This window comes from Bombina bombina, chromosome 6, assembly GCF_027579735.1.
Source record: "Bombina bombina isolate aBomBom1 chromosome 6, aBomBom1.pri, whole genome shotgun sequence".
NCBI lineage: Eukaryota > Metazoa > Chordata > Amphibia > Anura > Bombinatoridae > Bombina > Bombina bombina.
The window spans coordinates 340,754,701-340,773,033 of record NC_069504.1 but is presented as its reverse complement, the minus strand read 5'-3'; positions in this window follow the sequence as shown (position 1 = coordinate 340,773,033).

Below are 18,333 nucleotides of genomic sequence, written 5' to 3'. Positions count from 1 at the left end.
AGACAAAGCTTAGACAACCTACACCATGGGAATCTATGTGGCAACAAGCAGCCAGCATCTCGCATCCCCTATCAGCACACTACAATCTGCTTAACAATTCACACACTCCACATAAAATCTCACAACATGTTGCTTGGGAAAGGGAACTAGGTTTTTCTGTAGACATTGATATCTGGCAGTCCAGAATTAGAATAACTAAAAAATTGTTACACTCTGCTACTCTTTGGGAGCTGCACTATAAAATCCTTATTCGCTGGCACTTAGTCCCGGCTACACTACACAGAATCTATAGTACCCACTCACCTGAATGTTGGAGACGATGTAATCACATAGGCACAGCACAACATATTTGGTGGTCTTGTCCAGTTATCCAACCGCTGTGGAAAAAAGTTTATGACCTTCTCCACACCTTAGGAATCATTTTGCAGTACGCCCCAGAGACAGCCCTGCTTCACTTCCAGATGTCAAACCTTAATCCTCCAAAGGAAGATCTTGTGATTTATGTTCTCATGGCCACGAAACTAACTATAGCCAGATCATGGAAGAAAGAGAGTCCTCCATCCCTCCCCCAGACCCTAGCTGTAATCCAACATATTGGCCAAATGGAACAGTACTCATACAAAGTGCTAGACAAAGTCGACGCATTTGTCGAGATCTGGTCCCCGTGGCTTATGACATTTCCTAATTGGGGCACTACCCGAATTACAAATCCTGATACTTAGGCCCCTTTTCCTACCTCATTAATCTACTTGTACGCGCTGAACCCCCTAAACATGACCCCCCTAAACCACCCCTTAGATTGTCAGCTCCCCCCCCCCCTCTCCCCCCTCCCTTTTTTTTTTTCTCTTCTTCTTCTCTTCCCACCCTCCAGATCACACACTACTTTGCTCTTACACCTCTGTCTGGTATAAACGTTCTACACTTCATATAATATAGCTACACATATATCATGGAAATAACTACGCATTTTAGTTGTACAACATGTAAATACCCTTCCCTTTAAACAAAAAGAATTGAGACTGTATTGAGTTACTAACCGGGTCATTATTTTTTCACAAGACTGCCAGAAGTGTGAAACTGTGATGATACTTGTGGCTATTTACTGTATGCAAAATAGTAATGATCTTGTCAAACTTTGTTAACACTATATCTGTTTATTCAATGATTTTATCATCAAAATGTTACTGTTTCATGCTTGTATTAATAAAAATTATTTTCAAAAAAATATAAATAATAATAATAATAAATATAAATTAAAAATAATAATAATAATAATAATAAATGGATAATAATAAAATAAAAAATATAATAAAAAAATAAATCAAATAAATAAATAAAGTGTCCTGTAATGGGACGCCATATGGTGCAAATCAAACGGGTAACCGATAGTACAAGTACAGGTATGGCTGAAATCTTACTCACGTGATGGAGAGCACAAAAGTGCGATATTCGCAGGCCGGAACCAATGGGTCATCCGGCAGACACTTGAGGCACACTGAGAGTTATTAGTATCCTCGTCCCAACCTATTGGCTCCCACTTACTAACGTGGTGCCTCTACAAAATGGACCATTGCTCAACATCTTGATATCTCCTGTGGCACAAAAGAATATCTTTGGACTCCCTCCTGGTTGGGACGAGGATACTAATAACTCTCAGTGTGCCTCAAGTGTCTGCCGGAAGACCCATTGGTTCCGGCCTGCGAATATCGCACTTTTGTGCTCTCCATCACGTAAGATTTCAGCCGTACCTGTACTTGTACCATCGGTTACCCGTTTGATTTGCACCATATGGTGCCCTCTATTCTCTCTTTCTAGATCGCACCAATAAGATGCTGCCCCCGCAACTGTAGCAATACTAGCAACAGGTTGCCCCTGTAATCCCGGATGAATGTACATCTTCTTCAAAAAGTCTCAAGTTTCTTATCCATGGAATCCTTGAAAGAACAACTATCTTCAAAAGGAATAGTAGTTCTTTTAGCCAGAGTAGAGATAGCTCCCTTTACCTTGGGCACCATGCGCCACGAGTCACGAATAGAGTCAGCAACAGGAAAGATCTTTTTAAAAACAGGGGACAGGGAAAAAGGAATCCCTGGTTTATCCTATTAATGAGATATAATATATGCCATACGGTCTGCAACTGGAAATACTTCCACAGATGAGGGTACATCATATAACCTATTAAGCTTACTAGACCTCTTTGGATTCTCCGTAACAGATTTGGATTCTTCCAAAGTAGCAAGAACCTCCTTCAAAAGAACTCGAAGGTATTCTAAGTTAAAGCTGAAATTAATCTTCTCTGAATCTGCAGAATTTGTCACTACAGTATCAGAATCTGACAATTCATCCTCATCAGATAATTGAGACCAACTGACTAACGCAGCTTTAGTGGAGTCTGCCTTACTAACATCAATATGTTTAGATTTCCTCTTTCGTTTACCAGAAACCTTTGGAAAAACTGATAAAGCTGCAGAAACAGCAGAAGTAATCTGCACAGCGAAATCCCCAAGTAAAAAAACACCCCCAGGAGGTTGAGAGGAACCACAGGGCACTGCATGTGAAGCTTGGGAAGCTTGAGGGGGAAGCTGAGGCATAGCTAGGATAACACTATCCTGAGAGACAAGAGGCTCAGGGAGAGACATCTTATCTTTAAACTTTAAAGTTTTATTTAAACATGAAGAGCAAAACTGTACAGGAGAAATTATCTTAGCCTCCAAACACAATAAGCATTTTTCAAATGAATAAACTTCAGCATTAGTGTCCATAATTGGGTATCAGTTCACAATGAACAAAAAAAATGTAAACGCTAAATTAAGTTTATTTATGTGAAGCAATAAAACATAAATAAGCACTAGGGGCAGAGCCAGCCATCGTCCATCATGGCTGCTAAAAAGTGAAGCTCCGTTATTCCATGCGCTTCCAGATCACATTCTGACTACTCACTGGATGCAAGCAAGCACACAATCTGGAGATTCGGCAACCGGAATGCACAGAGATAACCAAGAAGCCACTCCCACCTTAATAGCACCACGGATGGCAAAGATACACCGTGATCAATGAGGGAATCGTTATTCAATCAAGGCCTGATCACGCAAGATGCTACAAGCTGCGGCAAGGCCGTGACCACAACCACGCAGACCGAGTGGAGAATCGAGAACACACGCAGTGGATAATCAGCAGCACAGAGAAATAAGAAGCTACCAGCAAGTAAAGTACAAAGACAGTGGCAAGGTAATATAGACACACTATAAGCAACGAGGGCCACAACAAATAGACCGCATTGGACGTTAAGCATAGCCAGATAATAATTAAGGCTACAGGGTGAGACAGCTAATAGTAAGGCACACACAAAGAAAGTATTGTTACTCACCACATCAGGCCCAAAGTGTTAGTCGAGCTGAGCTTACACGACAACATAAATGTGCTAACTGTAAACAGTGCTAATAGCTGCAACCCAGCAGTACACATGCTAGCTACCTTGTACTGCAGATTGTGATCATATCCCTATGAAAGCACTATAAGAAGGTTAAGCACCTAAAAGACACAGATTACCGTATTTTTTGCTCCATAAGATGCACCTGACCATAAGACGCACCTAGTTTTTAGAGGAGGAAAACAAGAAAAAAAAATATAATATCATTTCTATTTCCTGATGCCTGATGTGCCAAGGGGAGGGGGCTAACCCTAACCCCTAAACCCTAACCCTAAACCCCTATCCCTAATAACCCTAAACCCTAACCCTTAACCCTAACCAGGGGCGTATTTAGGTTTTGTGCTGCCCTAGGCATTTAAGATTCTGCTGCCCACCCCCCTATGTTTTTAAGCCATTTTTCACATTAATATTTTTTGGGTCAAGGTGTAAATTTATTATTGTTTTTATTTTATTCATAAACAAAGTAAATGTAAAGGGAAAAAAGGAAAGGAGGGAGATAAGGGAAGGAGATAAGGGAGGGAGATAAGGGAGGGAGATAAGGGAGGGAGATAAGGAAGGGAGAAAGAGAAGGAACGGAAGGAGGGAGAGGAGTGAGAAGAGGGAAGGAGTGAGAGGAGAGGAGGGAGGGAGAGGAGGGAGGGAAAAGAGAGAGGAGGAGGGAGAGAAGAGAGGAGGGAGAGAAGAGAGGAGGGAGAGAAGAGAGGAGGGAGAGGAGAGAGGAGGGAGAGAGAGGAGAGAGGAGGGAGGGAGAGGAAGGAGGGAGAGGAAGGAGGGAGAGGAAGGAGGGAGGGAGAGGAAGGAGGGAGGGAGTGAGGGAGAGGAAGGAGGGAGAGGGGAGGGAGAGAGGAAGGAGGGAGAGAGGAGGGAGGGAGGGAGGGAGAGAGGAGTGAGGGAGAGAGGAGTGAGGGAGAGAGGAGGGAGGGAGAGAGGAGGGAGGGAGAGAGGAGGGAGGGAGAGGAAGGAGAGAGGAAGGAGGGAGGGAGAGGGAGGGAGAGGAAGGAGAGAGGAAGGAGGGAGGGAGAGGGAGGGAGAGGAAGGAGAGAGGGAGGGAGGGAGAGGAAGGAAGGAGGGAGAGGAAGAAGGGAGAGGAAGGAGGGAGAGGAGGGAGGAAGAGGAAGGAGGGAGGGAGAGGAGGGAGGGAGAGGAAGGAGGGAGGGAGGGAGAGGAAGGAAGGAGGGAGAGGAAGGAAGGAAGGAGGGAGAGGAAGGAGCCAGGTAGAGAAGGGAAGGAGAGATAAATACAATAACCAGTGCAGGGACACAGCATATTTTTAATTACTAATAAAGAGAAAGAGTAAGGGTCCCATCTTGCTGCAGTCCTGCTTCCCCTCAGCATTCTCTGCTTACTGGACTGGTAGTGTGACACTGTGCCTATTGGCACAGCACGAGAAAAAGAGCCAGTCTCAGATCAGTGTACTCTCTGTCTGTAATCAAACTGATATCAAACTGTAAGCCGCAGCAGTGCACACCATAAGAAAAAAATGAGTGGCTCCCGGTCCCGCCTCCAGCAAAGGGAAGAATAATCATCAAACTACCGTATATAAAGTTAAAAAGAAGCGTTTCTTCAAGTACAGTCTGTACTTGAATAAACGCTTCCTTTTAACTTTATATACCGGTAGTTTCTTCCCTTTGCTGGAGGCGGGACCGGGAGCCACTCATTTTTTTCTTATGGTGGTGCACTGCTGCGGCTTACAGATTACAGAGAGAGTAGTTAGTTACAGTACATACACTGACCGGCTCTTTTTCTCGCGCTGTGCCGATAGTAGGCACAGTGTCACACTACCAGTCCAGTAAGCAGAGAATACTGAGTGGAAGGACTGCAGCCAGCAAGATGGGACCCTCACCCTGCGCCTGGTCACTGGTGAAATAAAGTTAAAAATGAAGCGTTTATTCAAGTACAGTCTGTACTTGAATAAATGCTTCATTTTAACTTTATATAGTTTCTCACTTCTTCCGTTTGCTGGAGGCAGGACCGGGAGCCTTCTGACTGCAATCCATTATCTTCGGCTTACAATTTGAGTACAGAGTACACGTCACTGATTTTGGCTCCATTTATAATTCTGCATGCTGGTAACTGTAGATGCTTGCTATGCAGAAGCTACCGGTATATATTTTCAATATATAGACGCTTGGCCAGGGGTTTAATTGCATGCACAGTAGCGCCTCTCTCTCTCCTGTTTGTGTGTCCTCTTCAATTTATGTTTATGGGTTATTATGGCTATGCAAAATCATCACGAGAAATAGAGCCGGTGTCAGATCAGTCTTATCTGACACCGGCTCTATTTCTCGTGATGATTTTGCATAGCCATAATAACCCATAAACATAAATTGAAGCGGACACACAAGCAGGAGAGAGAGAGGCGCTACTGTGCATGCAATTAAACCCCTGGCCAAGCGTCTATATATTGAAAATATATACCGGTAGCTTCTGCATAGCAAGCATCTACAGTTACCAGCATGCAGAATTATAAATGGAGCCAGTAGTTTGCTGGGCAGTATGGCGGTATGAAAATAAAAGCTAATGCCAGCAATAAAGTTCCCAAATAGAGTGTGTGGGTCTGTTCAATAAACTACTCACTCACTGTCTCACTCCATATGCTGCCGACTCAAGCACTCTGATGCACTTCTTCCATAGCCTCATGCATTAGCGCGGCGTGGACATTTTTTTCCATCTGCTCTAAGCGTGAGTGGCATCCACTGCTGGATGCACTGCTATGATGACTGCCTCCAAAAAGTGCCGCCCCCCAAAATTTGCCGCCCTAGGTCAAGCGCAGGGTCTGCATTCGCTCCATAAGACGCACAGACATTTTCCCTTACTTTTGAGGGGGGGAAAAGTGCGTCTTATGGAGCGAAAAATACGGTACATATATCTACAGCTATTCACTTATAAGGGCACAAGAATAGCTTTATACTTACCGAACCACAATGGCTACAAGAAGGGCACATAAACAAGATAAACCAGTCAAAGTCAATCATCAACAGCAACAAAATTAAACAACTTTTTCAAAGTACTTGAAGCACCGGACTCAGTGTGTCCTAGTTCACAAGCACTAGATATCATGCAATCAGAGAAGGATTCTTCAACAAATACCCTTCAAGAATGTGAGACCCTTACAAGAGCAGATATAGATAAATCTCCCTACTAAGGCAGATTTCGCCTCTTTTCTTACAAACATAGGGAAAATGATCAAAGAAGGCCTCACAGAAGTGAAAAAAGACCTCTCCGAATTGGGGGATAGAGTCGCACACCTTGAGGAAGATATAGACATCATACAAAATGACACTGATATGCACAGTAGATCCATGGCACCACAAGCTATCCTAATTCAACAAATGCAATTACAGCTTGAGGCCCTAGATAATAGGAGACGTAGGAACAACATCAGGATAAGAGGAGTATCCGAGAAAATAGTCCTGAATCAAATATCTTAATACTTACAAAGCCTATTTAATATTTGCTACAAGACAAAGACCCATCTACCATGCTCAATCGAGAGGGCCCATAGAGCCTTAAGTCTGAAGCCACCAGACAAACCTCCCAGAGACATTGTCCTAAAGTTCCAAATTTTTACAGAATAAGAAAAAATAATGGAGGCCTCCAGGAAACAGCGTCATATCACATTTGAAGGAGATTACATACAAATTTATGCTGATTTGAGCTCTATCACACTAAACAGAAGAAGAGAAGCAAGATACCTAACCCTGCACCTCCAAGACCTAAAAATCACATACAGATGGGGATTTCCTTTCTGTATCAAAGTCTTGCAAGGATCACAAATTCATCCATGGGGATTCCCTTTCTTCATCCAGATTTGGATGAAGAAAGGCACCCTGAAGTAGAAGGTCCTTCCTGAAAGGTAACCTCCACTATGGAAAAGATGACATTGTCACCAGATTCGGAATTAGATCCTTTGAGGCCATGCAGGAGCTATTAGAAACAGAGAAGCTCTCTCCTGTTTGATGCAAGCAATTACTCATGGAAGCAATGCAAATGGTGGAAACAGATATGCTAGGTTGAAGCTCCAACCGCTAGAGCATCTACCAGAACGGCTTGAGGATCTCTTGACCTTGAACCATATTTGGGAAGCTTGGTGTTTTGACGAAACGCCATTAGATCCAACTTCGAAACCCCCCACCTGAAAGTTATCATTGTGAAAGCATCTGGGGGGAAAGCCCACTCCCAGTTGTCCACCCCTGGTAAGTGGATGGCAGAGAGATGGCAATCGTGAGACTCCGAGTTCCTCCCTTGTGATTGATTGATAAAACAGACCAAAGCCAGTTGAGGTCAAGCTATTAAAGCATAGAAAATTGCTCTCAACTCCAAGATGTTAAATGGAAGAGACAACTCCTCTTTAGTCCACAGACCCTGTGTCTTTAAGAAACCCCAAACTGCTTCCCAGCCTAACAGGCTGATGTCCGTGGTCACAATCACCTAGGAAGGTCTCAGGAAGCATGTGCCCCAAGACAGTTGGTCCTGTGAAACCCACCATGAGGGTGAGACTCTTTTAGGGGAATCCAAATTTATATTCTGCAAGAGATTTGAGTGGTCACCGTTCCATAGACTGAGCATGCCTAGCTGCAGAGGTATTAGATGGAACAGAGCAAAAGGAATAATGTCCATGGAGGCAACCATCAGTCCAATCACCTCCATGCATTGAGCCACAGATGGACGAATAGCAAACTGGAGAGACAGGCAAGAAACATGAAGCTTGGATTTTCTGACGTCCAACAGAAAAATCTTCATGGACAGGGAATCTATGATTGTTCCAAAGAAACAAACCCTTGTATCTGGAACAAGGGAACTCTTTCCCAGATTCACTTTCCACCCGTTGAAACATAGAATAGACAACAACATCATTGGTATGAGATCTTGCTAAATAAAAAGATGGTGCTTGAACTAGAATGTTGTCTAGATAAGGCTCCACAGCAATACCCTGGGACATCACCACTGCCAGAAAAGTTCCCAGAACCTTTGTAAAAATTCTGGATCTGTAGCAAGGCCAAAAGGAAGGGCAACAAACTGGAAATGTTTTTTCCATGAAGGCAAACCTTAGATACTGGTAATGATCCCTGTGAATAGGAACATGAAGATGCGTGTCCTTAAGATCTATGGTCGTCATGAACTGACCCTTTTGGACCAAAGGAAGAATAGAACGGATGGTCTCTATCTTGAAGAACAGAACCCTGAGATATTGATTGAGACACCTTAAGTCCAGAATGGGATGAAAAGTGCCCTCCTTCTTGGGAACTACAAATAGATATTAATAGAATCCTAGACCCTGTTCCACTAGAGGAACTGGAACAATCACTCCCATGGATGATAGATCCTTTACGCAGTTTAAGAAGGCCTCTCTCTTTATCTGATTCGCAGATAACCCTGACAGGTGAAACCTGACACTGGGAGGAAAAGGTTTGATTCATATTCTGTAACCGTGGGATATTATATCTATGACCCAAGGATCTGGAACATATCCAAGCCTGCTGAAAAAAAGAAAACCGGCCCCCCACTTGATCCAGTACAGGATCGGGGGAGGCTCCTTCATGTTGATGTAGAATCAACAGAAAGTTTCTTAGCTTGCTTCCCCCTATTCCAAGGCTGACCGGACCTCCAAGAAGACTTGGATTGATCCTACTTGGAAGAGGAAGACTTCTGTCCCTTAAAGTTACGAAAGGAACAAAAATTTGAATTCTGGTGACCCTTAGGTCTATTCTTTTTATCCTGAGGTAGGAAACAACCCTTTCCACCAGTAATGTCAGAAATAATTTCTGCCAGATCTTGCCCAAACAAGGTTTCACCCTTATAAGGCAGAAATATAAAGCTTGGATTTGGATGTAACATCTGCAGACCAAGATTTTAACCAGAGAGTAAAGTAGTAAAACCAGAAATTTTAGCACCCAACCTAAGAATTTGCATGTTGGCATCACAAATAAAGGTATTGGCTAGCTTGAGAGCCTTGATCCTGTCTTGGATCTCCTCTATAGTAGTCGCTTCTAGGATAAGATTAGATAAATCATCGCACCAATAAGAGCAAAATAGGATACACAGCGGGCGAAAAAGAGAACAGGTATTGTGCGAAGCTGGTAACTATAAGAGGCGCCAAAAGGGCATAAATAATATAAATATGCTTAGTGGTCAATATACAAGTGTATAAACTGTATACAAAGTAAAAAATGCAAGTCTTGATTAATATAGACAACAAAAAAAATATGTGCTGGTATGTGTATAAAGTAATAATCGGTTACTGTGAATCCAAGAAGTATATGCTATAGGAGCAGTACAAATTGTCAAACCAATGATATATATAAAAAAATAACATCCAAGATATGCAGATAGTAACAATATTGCAATAATATGTGTATAATAAAAATAATAAAAAATATTAAAAATAATAAAAAAATATATATATACAGTATATAATAAAAATAAATATAAATAATAATAATAATAATAATAAATATAAATAAAAATAAATATAAATAATAATAATAATAATAATAAATATAAATAACAATAATAATAATAATAATAATAATAATAATAATAAATGGATAATAATAATATAAAAAAATATAATAACAAATAAATACATTAAATAAATAAAGTGTCCTGTAATGGGAAATGTCCAAATAACAGAAGGTATCACAACTCCAGGCAGCTCCTCTAGGTATGTCTTGCAACGACAAGTGTTAGGAAGGTCTAGAAAGAGAGAATAGAGGGCGCCATATGGTGCAAATCAAACGGGTAACCGATGGTACAAGTACAGATACAGCTGAAATCTTACTCACGTGATGGAGAGCACAAAAGTATGATATTCGCAGGCTGGAACCAATGGGTCATCTGGCAGACACTTGAGTTACACTGAGAGTTATTAGTATCCTCGTCCCAACCTATTGGCTCCCACTTACTAACGTGGTGCCTCTACAAAACGGACCACTGCTGAACATCTTGATATCTCCTGTGGCACAAAAGAATATATTTGGACTCCCTCCTGGTTGGGACAAGGATACTAATAACTCTCAGTGTACCTCAAGTGTCTGCCGGACGGCCCATTGGTTCCGGCCTGCGAATATCGCACTTTTGTGCTCTCCATCACTTGAGTAAGATTTCAGCCGTACCTGTACTTGTACCATCGGTTACCCTTTTTATTTGCACCATATGGTGCCCTCTATTCTCTCTTTCTAGATTGCACCAATAAGATGCTGCCCCCGCAACTGTAGCAATACTAGCAACAGGTTGCCACTGTAAGCCCTGATGAATGTACATCTTCAAAAAGCCTCAAGTTTCTTATCCATGGAATCCTTGAATGAACAACTATCTTCAAAAGGAATAGTAGTTCTTTTAGCCAGAGTAGAGATAGCTCCCTTTACCTTGGGCACCATGCGCCACGAGTCACGATTAGAGTCAGCAACAGGAAAGATCTTTTAAAAACAGGGGACAGGGAAAAAGGAATCCCTGGTTTATCCTATTAATGAGATATAATATCTGCCATACGGTATGGAACTGGAAATACTTTCACAGATGAGGGAACATCATATACCCTATTAAGCTTACTAGACCTCTTTGAATTCTCCGCAACAGATTTGGATTCTTCCAAAGTAGCAAGAACCTCCTTCAATAGAACTTGAAGGTGTTCTAAGTTAAATCTGAAATTAATCTTCTCTGAATCTGTAGAATTTGTCACTACAGTATCAGAATCTGACAATTCATCCTCATCAGATAATTGAGACCAACTGACTAATGCAGCTTTAGCGGAGTCAGCCTTACTAACATCAATATGTTTAGATTTCCTCTTTCGTTTACAAGAAACCTTTGGAAAAACTGATAAAGCTGCAGAAACAGCAGAAGTAATCTGCGCAGCAAAATCCCCAAGTAAAAAAACACCCCCAGGAGGTTGAGAGGAACCACAGGGCACTGCATGTGAAGCTTGGGAAGCTTGAGGGGGAAGCTGAGGCGTAGCTAAGATAACACTATCCTGAGAGACAGGAGGCTCAGGGAGAGACATCTTATCTTTAAACTTAAAAGTTTTATTTAAACATGAAGAGCAAAACTGTACAGGAGAAATTATCTTAGCCTCCAAAATCAATAAGCATGTTTCATATGAATAAACTTCAGCATTAGTGTCCATAATTGGGTATCAGTTCACAATGAACAAAAAAAATGTAAATGCCAAATTAAGTTTATTTATGTGAAGCAATAAAACATAAATAAGCACTGGGGGTGGAGCCAGCCATCATGGCTGCTAAAAAGTGAAGCTCCGTTATTCCATGTGCTTCCAGATCACATTTTGACTACTCACTGGATGCAAGCAAGCACTCAAACTGGAGATTCTGCAACCGGAATGCATAGAGATAACCAAGAAGCAACTCCCACCTTAATAGCACCACGGATGGCAAAGATACACCGTGATCAATGAGGGAATCGTTATTCAAGCAAGGCCTGATCATGCGAGACGCTACAAGCTGCGGCAAGGCCGTGACCACAACCACGCAGACCGAGTGGAGAATCAAGAACACACGCAGTGGATAATCAGCAGCGCAGAGAAATAAGAAGCTACCAGCAAGTAAAGTACAAAGACAGTGGCAAGGTAATATAGACACGCTATAAGCAACGAGGGCCACAACAAATAGACCGCATTGGACGTTAAGCATAGCCAGATAATAATTAAGGCTAGAGGGTGAGACAGCTCCTAATAGTAAGGCACACACAAAGAAAGCGTTGTTACTCACCACATCAGGCCCAAAGTGTTAGTCGAGCTGAGCTTACACAACAACATAAATGTGCTAACTGTAAACAGTGCTAATAGCTACAACCCAGCAGTACACATGCTAGCTACCTTGTACTGCAGATTGTGATCATATCCCTATGAAAGCACTATAAGAAGGTTAAGCACCTAAAAGACACAGGTTACATATATTTACAGCTATTCACTTATAAGGGCACAAGAATAGCTTTATACTTACCAAACCACAATGGCTACAAGAAGGGCACCTAAACAAGATAAACCAGTCAAAAGTCAATCATCCACAGCAACAAAATTAAACAACTTCTTCAAAGTACTTGAAGCACTGGACTCAGTGTGTCCTAATCCACAAACACTAGATATCATGCAATCAGAGAAGGATTCTTCAACAAATACCCTACAAGAATGTGAGCCCCTTACAAGAGCAGATATAGACAATCTCCCTACTAAGGCAGATTTTGCCTCTTTTCTTACTAACATAGGGAAAATTTGCAAAGAAGGCCTCATGGAAGTGAAAAAAGACCTCTCCAAATTGGGGGATAGAGTCGCACACCTTGAGGAACATATAGACATCATACAAAATGACACTGATATGCACAGTAGATCCATGGAAACCCAAGATTCCCTAATTCAACAAATGCAATTACAGCTTGAGGACCTAGATAATAGGAGACGTAGGAGCATCAGTATATGAGGAGTATCCAAGAAAATATTCCCGAATCAAATACCTCAACACTTCAATATTTGCTACAAGACAAAGACCCATCTACCATACCCATCGAGAGAGCCCATAGAGCCTTAAAGGGACATGAAACCCAAAAATGTTCTTTCATGATTCAGATAGAGAATACATTTTTAAACAACTTTCTAATTTACTTCTATTATCTAATATGTTTTATTCTCTTGGTATCATTTGTTGAAGGAGCATCAAAGCACTACTGGTTTCTAACTGAACACATGGGTGAGCCAAATGACAATCAGTTTATATATGCAGTGACCAATCAAAACTAGAACCTAGGTTGCTGCACATGAAATTGCCTAGATAAACATTTCAGCAAAGGATAACAAGGGAAAGAAGCAAATTAAATAATATAAGTAAATTGGAAAGTTGTTTGAAATTGTATTCTCTATCTGAATCATGAAAGAAAATGTTTTGGTCTCATGTCCCTTTAAGGCCGAAGCCACCAGAGGGCAAACCTCCCAGAGACATTCTACTAAAGTTCCAAATTTTTACAGACAAAGAAAAAATAATGGAGGCCTCCAGGAAACAGCGTCATATCACATTTGAAGGAGATAACATACAAATTTATGCTGATTTTAGAGCTATCACATTAAACAGAAAAAGAGACGCAAGATACCTAACCCTGCACCTCCAAGACCTAAACATCACATACAGATGGGGATTCCCTTTCTATATCAAAGTCTTGCAAGGATCACAAATTGCTATCTACAGAACGCCGGACGACTTGGAGAGTTTTTGCAAGCAACTCAATATACCCCAACCATCTTTACCCTCTCTGGATACATCAGCATCCCTAAAGGCTGCACAAACAGCAACCAATCCTAAACCACAAAGAAACAGCTGGAGCAAAGTGAATAGGAAGAAAACCCCAACCAGCCCCCAGTTCTCGAGATACTGACATTCATCCTACCTGAAGAACTGTGAGTCTCTAAAGTTTTAACTAACTCACCACTATTTCTTTTATCCATGCAGTAGCATGTAATAACACTCACTCACTTATGTCTCTTGCATCGAGGAGATTGGTGGCTGGCATGCCCGCAGGTGTGAGTATGTTTGGCCCCATGTTTACAGAAAGTTTGCACACAAAAAAAGTTAAATTATATATGTTCAGAATAATACATGCTGCATTATTAAATGTTAAAAGGAAGTAGCAGATACTCCCATGTTCATAATTTACTGTGAACCGAGATGTACCCCCCCTATTTTTATATATTGTATATGGATATATGCAATTGTTATACTTGTATTTTCATTTTATTGTTTATTATTAATGTTGTTGTTAAAGGTGTCACCACTGAAGCTGTAATTAACAAGATTGTATGGAAGAGATACGCCCTTATGCTGACCCATAATGGTATACAAAGTTCATTATTCAACTTCAAATCCCAGGTAGTAAGTAAGAATATGTTGACCAGACGACAGTGCAAGCCACCTAATCTGACAAAATGACTGGGAGAACACTTAAAATACTGACTCAAAATACCAAAGGGCTGAACTCCCCTACAAAAAGATCATTTGCTCTAATTTGGTTTCAAAAGCATAAAAGCGATTTCTCCAAGAAACACATTTTAGAAAAAAAGTAGAACCCAAATTTTCATCCAAACATTACCCCATTGGCTACTTTAGTTCCCATACAAATAAAAAAAGGAATGGAGTAGGTATACTATTCCAGAAATCTATCCACTTCCAAGTCCCTAATACATTCTCCGACACAGAAGGTAGATACTTGATATTAGTAGGAACCCTATTCAACAAACCAATTACATTAGCAAATGTGTATGCCCCAAACCTTGGACAGACCCATTTTTTCAAGAAAATTACAGGGAAACTATTAGAAGTAGCAAAAGGAACCGTGATATTAGCAGGGGACTGTAATATTGTACCTAATCCTAAACTTGACTGTTCACTAGCCAAAAGTTCACAGTCGCAGAATACTATCAAAACAATAACACAATGTCTAAGGTCATCAGCCCTGTTAGATGTATAGAGAGTCCAACACCCGACCCAAAAAAAATATTCCTTTTTCTCTAATCCCTACAAGACACACTTCAGATTAGACTATATCTGTGTGGACCAATTAGGACTGATGTTAGCCTGGGACTCAGATATTGAACCGACTCCCTGGTCGGACCATTCTTCAGTAACACTGACCCTGGAGTGGCCTGAAAGACCGACCACAGACTTTTGCTGGAGATGACACCCTTCTATTGCAACCCCAAATTCTAGATGAAATATCTAAAACACTAACTGAATACTTTCAGTTCAACCAGTCTCCGCGGTCCTCTCCAGTGATAATTTGGGAAGCACACAAAGCTGTTATTAGGGGGGAACTTATCAAGCAAAAAGCAATCCTTGTTAAGTCATATAATATTGAATATGCCTAATTATTGAACCAACTCAAGGACGCAGAACATGCACACATGTTAAACCCAACTTCATCAGAAAACTCTAATAACCTCCTCGAGGCCAGGAAAAATTTAAACAATCTTTTAAATAGAGAGGTACATAGGAAAGCATACTATCTCAAGAAACTATACTTCACTGAAGGGAATAGAGCAGGTTCCTTACTCACCAAAACACTAAAGAAAAGAACTTATGCAAACGTTATACATAAAATGGTGGATACTACGATAGAGAAAGAAATTGTGAATACATTTAGCAACTATTACCAAACCCTATATAACATACCCTTCAGGCAACAGTACACAAACAGACGCACAAATTGAAAAATATCTAGATGAGGCACATCTACCAACACTAACAGAATCACTAGCCAAATCACCAGAAGAGCCAATTTCTGAAAAAGAGGTAATGACAGCAATTAAGAGTTTTCCTGCCCATAAAAGTCCAGGCCCAGATGGTTTAACCAACGCATATTACAAACAGTTTCAACAAATTTTAACACCTCATCTAACAAATCTGTTTAACTCTTTGGATAAGAAGGGCCGCCTATCCCCACAGCTAATAGAAGCACACATTACTGTCCTTTATAAGGAAGGAAAACCTCCAACAAGCCCTAGTAGTTACCGCCCGATTTCACTGTTAAACAGTGATATAAAAATTTATGCGAAAGTACTGGCGGGGAGAATTAGTGTAGTTTTACCATCCATAATACATTTGGACCAAGCAGGCTTTGTTCCGCTCAGGGAGACCGGAGATAATGCCATTAGAGCACTACACATAATGGAGTATGCCATATCAAATAAAATTCCCACAGTCCTGGTCTCCACTGATGCGGAAAAAGCTTTTGACAGGGTTGATTGGTCCTTTCTCAGAAGCACACTACAACATATTGGCTTTGGCGATAAAATAATTCATAGAATTTTTCAATTTTATTTCAGGCCCACAGCAAAAATAAACGGTGTATTGTCACAAAGCTTCCCGATCTCGAACAGAACATTGTTTGTGCTAGCAATGGAAGCACTGGCGTCACGTATCCGGGCAAATTCAGACATACTATGAGTAACTATAGGCACGAACCAATATAAAGTATCTATCGGCTAGATTATGAGTTGTGCGTTAAGATAAAAAAGCAGCGTTCACAGGTCCTAATGCTGCTTTTTTACGTCCGCTGCTATTACGAGTCTTGCAGGTATAGGTGTACCGCACACTTTTTTGGCCTTACCGCAAACCAACTTACGTAAATTTCGTAAAGGCTTTTTTCAATGGGACTTGCATAGCGCCGGTATTACGAGTTTGTCCTGGGAGACCAAAAAGTGAGCGGTACACCCTCTACCGCCAAGATTCCTAACGCATTTTAAAGTCAGTAGTTATGAGTTTTACACTACAAAGCTGTAGCATAAAACTCATAACTAAAGTGCTAAAAAGTACGCTAACACCCATAAACTACCTATTAACCCCTAAACCGAGGCCCTGCCGCATCGCAAACACTAAAATAAAAATATTAACCCCTAATCTGCCGCTTCCGACATCGCCACCACTATAATAAACATATTAACCCTTAAAACACCGCACTCTCGCATCGCAAACACTAGTTAAATATTATTAACCCCTAATCTGCCGCCCCTAACATCGCCGCCACCTACATTATACTTATTAACCCCTAATCTGCCGCTCCGGACATCGCCGCCACCTACATTATACCTATTAACCCCTAATCTGATGCACCAACATCGCTGCCACCTACCTACATTTATTAACCCCTAATCTGCCGTCCCCAATGTCGCCGCCACTATTCTAAATTTATTAAAGGGACAGTCAAGTATAAAACAACTTTCATGATTTAAATAGGGCATGTAATTTTAAACAACTTTACAATTTACTTTTATTACCAATTTTGCTTTGTTTTCTTGATATTCTTAGTTGAAAGCTAAATCTAGGAGGTTCATAAGATAATTTCTTAGACCTTGAAGGCCACCTCTAATCTGAAAGCATTTTGACAGTTTTTCACCACTAGAGGGTGTTAGTTCATGTGTTTCATATAGATAACATCGAGCTCAGGCACGTGAAGCTCCTAGGAGCAAGCACTGATTGGCTAAAAATGCAAGTCTGTCAAAAGAACTGAAATAAGGGGCAGTTTGCAGAGCCATAGATACAAGGTAATCACAGAGGTAAAAAGTATATTATTATAACTGTGTTGGTTATGCAAAATTGGGGTATGGGCAATAAAGGGATTATCTACCTTTTTTTAAACAACAAAATTTCTGGTCTTTACTGTCCCTTTAACCCTAAGTCTAACCCTAACCCTAACACCCCCTAACTTAAATATAATTTAAATAAATCTAAATAAAATTACTATCATTAACAAAATTATTCCTATTTAAAACTAAATACTTACCTATAAAATAAACCCTAAGCTAGCTACAATATAATTAATAGTTACATTGTATCTACCTTAGAGTTTATTTTTATTTTACAGGCAAGTTTGTATTTATTTGAACTAGGTGGAATAGTTACTAAATAGTTATTAACTATTTACTAACTACCTAGCTAAACTAAATACAAATTTACCTGTTAAATAAAACCTAACCTAAGTTACACTAACACCTAACACTACACTACAATTAAATAACTTACCTAAATTAAATACAATTAAATAAATTAAATACAATTAGCTAAATTTAAACTATAAAAAAAACACTAAATTACAGAAAATAAAAAACAAATTACAAGATCTTTAAACTATTTACACTTAATCTAAGAGCCCTATCAAAATAAAAAAGCCCCCCCCCCAATAAAAAAAAACTCTAGCCGAAACTAAACTATAAATAGCCATTAAAAGGGCCTTTTTTGGGGCATTGCCCCAAAGAAATCATCTCTTTTACCTGTAAATAAAAAATACAAACAACCCCCCAACAGTAAAACCCACCACCCACACAACCAACCCCCCAAATAAAAGCCTAACTAAAAAAACCTAAGCTCCCCATTGCCCTGAAAAGGGCATTTCAATGGGCATTGCAT